This window comes from Monopterus albus, unplaced genomic scaffold, assembly GCF_001952655.1.
Source record: "Monopterus albus unplaced genomic scaffold, M_albus_1.0 scaffold2.1, whole genome shotgun sequence".
NCBI lineage: Eukaryota > Metazoa > Chordata > Actinopteri > Synbranchiformes > Synbranchidae > Monopterus > Monopterus albus.
The window spans coordinates 5,647,759-5,655,795 of NW_018127882.1; positions in this window are offsets into that span (position 1 = coordinate 5,647,759).

Consider the following 8,037-nt stretch of genomic DNA (forward strand, 5'->3'; position numbering starts at 1 on the left):
CGGGATGGGGTCCAGGAGACCTGTTGATGATTTAGATGAAGCAATTGTTGAGGTCAACTCAGAGAGATCTATAGGGGAGAAGTAGTCCAAGTATAAATGAGGTCTTATAGATGTTTCTAAAGCCATTGTAGTAGATGGCACATCTGCGAGAGCTGTGGGAGTGGTTCGACCCATTTTTTCTCTAATAGTTGTGATTTTATTTGTAAAGAAGCTCATGAAGTCATTGCTGCTGAGATCTAAGGGAATGTTAAGCTCAACAGCACTGTGGCTCTTTGTCAGCCTGGCTACAGTGCTGAAAAGAAACCTGGGGTTGTTCTTATTTTCCTCAATCAGTGATGAATAAAATGTGGTTCTGGCACTATGAAGGGCTTTCTTATATGTTATTAAACTATCTTTCCAGGCTATGAAAAACTCTTCTGACTTAGTGGAGCGCCACCTCCTTTCCATTTTTCGTGATGCCTGCTTTAGGGAGCGGAGCTGCGAGCTGTACCACGGGGCTAGCCTCCTCTGTTTCACTACCTTCTTTTTCAGAGGGGCAATGGTATCAAGTGTATTACGTAGGAATGCTGCAGTACTATCAACAAGATTATCGATTTGTGTGGGAGTAAGGTTAAGGTGGCCTCCTTCCACTGTGTTGGCAAATGGCACTGAAGTAGATAAAGATGGAATTATTTCCTTAAACTTGGTAACAGCATTGCCAGATGGACATCTGCTGTAGTGGAATTGTTTCCCACATAGAGTATAATCCATTAATGGAAATTCAAAAGTTATTAGAAAATGGTCAGACAGAAGAGGGTTATGGGGAAAAACTATTAAGTGTTCAGTTTTGATGCCATATGTCAGAACCAGATCAAGAGTGTGATTAAAACAGTGAGTGGGTTTATTTAGTTTGAGAGAAGCCAACTGAGTCTAATAATGAACAGAATGCATTGTTGAGGCTGTCATTGTCGGCATCTACATGAATATTAAAGTCGCCTACTATGATTATTTTATCTGTACTAAGCACTAAATCAGACAGAAAGTCTGAGAATTCACTTAAAAACTCTGAATAAGGAGCAGGTGGACGGTATACAATAACAAACAGAACAGGCTTTTGAGTTTTCCAGTTTGGGTGTGAGAGACTCAGGGTGAGACTTTCAAATGAGTTATAACTATGTTTAGGTCTAGGGTTGATTAATAGGCTTGTGTCAAACATCGCTGCCACACCTCCACCCCTTCCTGTGTTTCGAGGGATGTGACAGTTACTGTGACTAGGTGGAGTGGATTCATTTAGGCTGGCATATTCTTCCTGCTGTAACCATGTTTCAGTAAGACACAATAAGTCAATGTGATGTTCACTTATCAAATCATTCACTAACAGAGATTTAGATGAGAGAGATCTGATATTTAATAGTCCACATTTGATTGTCCTATTACTTTCTACTATAAGAGGAGTCATCTTAATTTTAATTATGATAATAATTAAACTGCCATAAATCAACAGATTCTTGTTGAAGCCTACAGTGGAAGAAACACCACCCCACACAGTCCACCATCAGTCAAAAGGCAGCACTGATTTGATCAACATCTAACAGAGATTGTTCCCGTTAGCAACAAACACCGCCTCAATTTAGCAATACGCTGACAACTGCGCTGTTAAGAAGTGATAATGAAATGGTGCTATAATGCATAGGAACTAGTCAGCAGTCCCTTTATAGTTTGATCCTCACTAGTATGAAGTGTTATACAAAAATACACCTCAGTGTATAAACAGTGTAAACAAAATACGGACCTGTGCACAGTAGCTATAGCACATAAACTGTTGATCAGTTTATGATATGTTGTTGATCAGAGTGAATAAAACGTTTGACTTCTGAAAAACATATGAATGTTTGTATGAATACACAAGTTGATATGTCTTTAGCAATTCTTTAGCACGTCAGTTAATCCATCAACGGCACAGTTTTTCTTCTCAGGTCCACGAGGTGTAAAGTTCACTGCTGTTTGCCTTTGTGTGTTTCAACCCGGATGTGTTGTGTGGCCAGTGAAGTGTACCAAGGTTTTATCAGAATGACAGTAAATGCCTATAATATAATATACAGAACAGAAGTAGCCTGATAGAAGCATTCAAGTTCCTCTTTTTGACATCCTGATCACAGAGCTGTTAAAAAATCTGTTGCTGCTGATTTCCAGCAGAACCTTCATTTCAGGGTCTGGGTTACTATAGCAGAATAAAGCATGTTTTCCCACTAGCTGGATCTCACCACAATGACACAGTAAATATGAGAGTCATACATATAAGTAAAGCTCGTATTAAACAGCATAACTCCTTTCTAATAATTCAGTGGTGCTTTAATAAGATTTCAAAAGTTTAACAACCACTAATCTAATTCATTATCTGTGATTGCTAATGTGTGACAATCCATCCATAAAACCCACCATCCCACTCTGTCATTAATCAATCAGTTACACCTATCTGAAGAGGTGAGAAGATCCTCCACCAATTTGCCTCTATAGCCATGTGCCAGTTCTGTGGCTGAATCTTCTAAAGATCACTGCCAGTGAATGAGGGACCTCTGGAAGATGTGAAGGCCGGGCCAGATCTGTGCCTCCTCCCCATGGATCCCCTTTAATTTTGGTCTAGACCAAAAACACAGTCTCTGTCAACTCATAAGAGTCAAATATTCCAAAGTTTATGCCTGGGAAGAAGAGCTGACCTTATAAATATTAGGAAGGTTGAGGCAAATCCTCAGAGTTTGATTGTATAAATAGCAGCTTTTAGACAAACATACTGGCATTTTAATTTTGAAATTATGTAAATTCATTATTTTAATCCAGTTTGTTTTACTCGAATGCGAACCTAAAACAAAACATGTATCAGCCATTACAAGATACAGTAGATCATGTTACTGACTTTAACTATTTTTGTTTGCACTTATAAACACAACAATTGACAATTAGCATGTTTCTATGATCAAATTTATACTAGTAGTAAAGTCTTGTTGCATGCACAGTATTAACTCAGCAGGTGACTTAGATTGCTATAAACCTGCCATGAACACAGACTGTACAAGGCTTGGTAGAGGAACCATCTGTCACCTTGGCTGTGATAACAACCAAAATCTAACTAATGCCACTCTACTCCAAACTAAGCTATAAGAAAGGGAGTGTTTGAAATTTCACACATTCATAAGCCAATCATTTAGCAGCAGCAAGGCTCACAGCTTCGAGCAAAGAAGCTGCATCAGTCATGATGTTCAGTCAAAACACGGGTCAAATTATAGAGTAGGCTGATTTCATTCATGATAACTTCCTCATTTCTGCACTTGCTCTAGGAAAATATTAAGGTGTACATGCAAAATGTGGAGTAGACAATATTGTTCATGTCCTCCAGCACAGGACCTGTATAAAATCATTGGCTTATTTATTCTATTGAAGTCACATTGACAATATTCTTGCATATGCTCTGAACATTACTGTTCCAATGAATCTATGATAAGTTTCATAAGCTGAAGGAAGGGCTGCAAGGTTGTGAGGTCACAGTATAAAAGTAACAGAAAGTAGTGATTGACACTCACACATGCTAATGTTATCAACAGTGACGGATTACAGCAGACTCATTCACGGAACTGAGGGGACTGTAAGTGAGCTGTTTCTCTAACAGTACAACAGTACAAATATTCTGAGTCGATATTTATTCAAGATAATAATATCACAGTTAATGACCAGAAGAGCATCAGCATTTACTAAATATTTATCAGTGTTGTCACGTCAAAGTAACTTCAGCTACTCAAATTTTCCGACTCAACACTCCATATGCCATGTTTGAGCTCATTTGATGGAACCAAGAGTCAGCCAGGATCCATGCAGGGGTCAAAGTGATCATTCCTTCAGAAGAAACAAGCACAGTAGCTTAAATGGAACAATTTAACACCTTGGCAGAGACACTACAGTCTCTGTGACTCCTCTAACACTCAAGTCTTCCAGGATAGGGGTAAATCCCGATTAAGACGGACTGTGTGGCTTTGCTCTTTGAAGAGAGGTCTATAAGACAAAGGAAATATTTTAAGAGGGAAACACTTGCCACACACCACCAAACACTACTTGTTTGTTTGTGCTATATGAACAGAGCAAAGGCGATGTGATATTAAGAAAAACACTCAATATTTTGGGACATTGAAACATAATTTGACACATTCACCAACACATGTTCAACATGCAGTATAATGAGTCTAGTTTCTGCAACAACATAGTGTAGGATGAGTTGTGGATTAGTGCAGGGATGCACTACTAATAGGCCATCTTGTAGGGAAGTTAGCACCATCCATTTAAGCATAACAGCTGACATAACAAAGCTTACCTGTGTCAATATCAAGAACATGACTATTATATATAGACTTACCAAATCAGACTTGCATCTTATATGCAGATGGGATATTTGTGCAAATGCTTTTGCAATCTAATCTGTCCTCACAGGAGTGGAGCAGGCAGGCAGGTGGGTGGAGAGCGGGGGCATACACCATAATTGAAAAACAAGTAGATTGTAGGTGTACAAAATCATGGCATAAGACCACTTCAGAAATGGAAAAAATTGAGATGCTGTGGCATGACCTTAAAAAGGCGGTTCATGCCCGAAAACCCTCCAATGTGGCTGGCTTACAACAATTCTGCAAAGATGAGTGGGCCAAAATTCCTCCACAGCGCTGTGGAAGACTCATGGCAAGTTATCGAAAACGCTTGATTGCAGTTGTTGCTGCTAAGGGTGGCCCAACCAGTTATTAGGTTTAGGGGGCAAACACTTGTTCACACAGGGCTATATAGTTTTGGATTTTGTTTTCCCTTAATAATAAAAACCTTCATTTAAAAACTGCATGATGTGTTTACTTGTGTTATCTTTGACTAATATATAAATTTGTTTGACGATCTGAAACATTACAGTGTGACAAACATGCAAAAAGATAAGAAATCAGTAAGGGGGCAAACACTTTTTCACACCACTGTACATTATGGAGGGTACATTTGGACTTGGCCTTAAACATTTTGTGTTTTTAGCAAATATTTTTAATGGGCCTAAGATGTTTAAAGTTTGAAATAGTGTGATTTAATACCATTTCCTTTTTTCTCTCTTTTCAGAGTTTGTAAGAAAGCCAGTGGCAATGGATATGTAAGTGGCTGCTGTAATATAGTCATTAGAGGGCACCCATTGGGGATAGGGAGGAGTGCAATTTGTATGTAGCTCTTCCAACTCCCAGAATAACTTGTAACCTTGGCAAAGGAATAGCTCTTTTCCTCTCTGTTTTTCTGTGTTTCGGTCAAACTGCCCTGTACTTGGGGAAGAGAGACTTTGTAGACTATGTCGATTCAGAGGAAGTAGTTGGTGCGTGGCACAGTGCCTGCTTTGCATCCTAGCATATGCACATATACTGTATGTGCATCTCTGTGAAACCTAACACTGTCGGTTTTTCTCTTATTAGCAGCTGGGGTATGGCAGTGAAGACTTGGATGTCACTGGGCTGTTCTTCAGGAGAGACATCTGGATGCAGCATGTCCAGGTGCATCCGCCTACAGATAGAAACACGACCAGGTCTCCAGTGCAGGAATCCTTCCTGAAGAAATTTGGAGCAGGGATATCCCTTTTCCTTCCAGGTAAGAATGCATAATCTCACTCTTTATACAGTATATAGAGTCACTCACGTCCTTCAGTCCAGTCTAATGTTAATCAACTACAGTCCATTGCCACACCAGCCATTACTGTATGTGCCTTGTTTCAACTTGTTTCAGAGTCCAACAAATCTTACATGCTCCTTACAGCCTCTGCCAAATAGCATACATGTATATGTTCTTGTGATGTTTGTGACATACTGCTGATATTTTTGCCCCTTTGTATTTGTGTATTTGCAATTGGATTAAAGGCCTCTTAAATTCAGATGTGGTCACCTGAGATTCAGTACCTTTGAACATATTCACCTCTTCAGTGTCCTTTCTATAAAATAAGCACCTAATTTCAACACTGCAATTTTATAGTTCATGGTTCAATTTTGCTAGTTCATGACATATATCAGCAATAGAGTTAAAAGACATGCATTTGCATAATAAATATGGAATTTTAACCATTGTTGCTCTACCTCTAAAATGTTTTTTGTAAAATCCTCATATAGTTACTAATACTGTAGCAGTATGTATGCTAATTTGGGAAGTTGCAAAATACCTATTACAGTTTATGCAAGGAATTTAAGACCAATGGAAATTGCAAAGTGTCGCTGAGTTACTACAATGTTCCTATAGTGTATAAACATTTATTAAGCACTACTACGAGAGCTTTATTACTGAAAAAGTCTAAACTCTATGTGTGCTTTTTCTGAACATGATCATGGAATCTGATTTCCATCATATTACTTTCTCTTTGCAAATTAATTGTCCCATAGTATAAACAATAGAACTTCCTCTTCAGGTGTTTCCTCATTATTAATCTTTACTGCTGTGCCATTAAAACCACAACATATAACAGCAGAATGTGCAGCGGTGGGATAACTCCCCCTGAAAATACTTTTACTTTTGTCACTCTTTGTAGACAGGAGAAGGAAAAAAATATAACTTCCCCAGATCTCTAATCTGTTTCCTTTGGCTTAGTATTTTTCTGCAAAGACTTATTTTGTACTTAACACTGAGAACTTCATTATAAGTGCTTCATTTAAAAAACTTACTAATAAAAAAGTACACATTGTTCAGTCACTTCATGAAAAGTCAAGTCAAGAATCTTTATTGTCATTATGCATAGCACAACAAAATGTTTTCCAGCAGCTCTCAGCTTAAAAGACACATTATTTACCTAACACACGATTGTATAAGTCAATATAAAACAATGAGCAGATAAAAGGGGATGTATGGGACCTAATCAGGTCAACAGCATATTAGCAGCAACAGAGTGTAGTAACATTATAAGGTGCAGCTCAATGCAAATCTCAGTCTTTAGGATGAGGTGTGAGCATGGGTGTGTGTCTGCAGAGGTCCAGTGTTCTGTCTGTGTCTGTCCATAGGGGGTAGGTTGTTTGTGTGACTCGGGGTTAGGGGGGGGGTGATTGATTTCACAGCTCTGGGGAAGAAGCTGTGTCTCAGTCTGTTTGTTTTAGTCTTTATATTCCTGTACCTTTTCCTGGAGGAAGAGGCACAAACAGATTGTTGCCTGGGTGGGCGGGGTCTGCAGCAATCCGTCTGGCCCTCCTCTGGATCCGGTCAGTGTATAGTGAGGCCAGCTCCAGAAGAGGACTCCCTACAATGCCCTGAGCTGTTCTCATCACCCGGGTCAAGTCCTTTCTGTCCTGTGCAGTGCAGCTCACGTACCACACTGTCACACTGAGACAGAGGATGCTCTCTACTGTCACTCTGGAGAAGTTTGCGAGCAACTGAGAGGAGAGACCAGCACATTTCAGTTTCCTGAGGAAGAAAAGCATTTGCTGGGCTTGCTTCACCAGGTAGGATGTGTTCAGAGACCAGGTCAGGTCAGATGTGATGTGGATGCCCACGAACTTGAGGTTATTCACTTGCTCCACCACCTCCCTAAACAGAGTGAAGAGAACTGGGCTGAGCACACAGCCCTGTGGTGCGCCTGTGTTCAGGACCAGTGTGGATGATGTGCAGCTTCCGATTCTCACCACTTGAGGCCTGTTAGTGAGAAAGTCCTTAATCCAATGACACATCATTGCAGGCATCCCCAGAAAAAAGGGAATACATAATTAAATAAAATAGTTGTTTCTTTTCTACATAAACATAATCCGTAGACTTCTATTTTGATGCAAGCAATCTTTTGGTTAGATTGAGCCACAATTCATGGTTTGTACCTAATGTGTGTGTTTCTTTTGAGACTAAAATTACTGAAACTCAGTTACTTTAACACATCTATTTAAACACTGCTGTCATACAGCTAAAGACAATATTAAATTATTAGTGTTTGATGCAGCTTTGACAGACCAACTTGTCCTAAAACTGTGACTGAAATAGAAAACCGCAGCTTTAGACAGCCCTCTTCTACTTCTGCCTCTTCCTTTTCTTTTCAACACT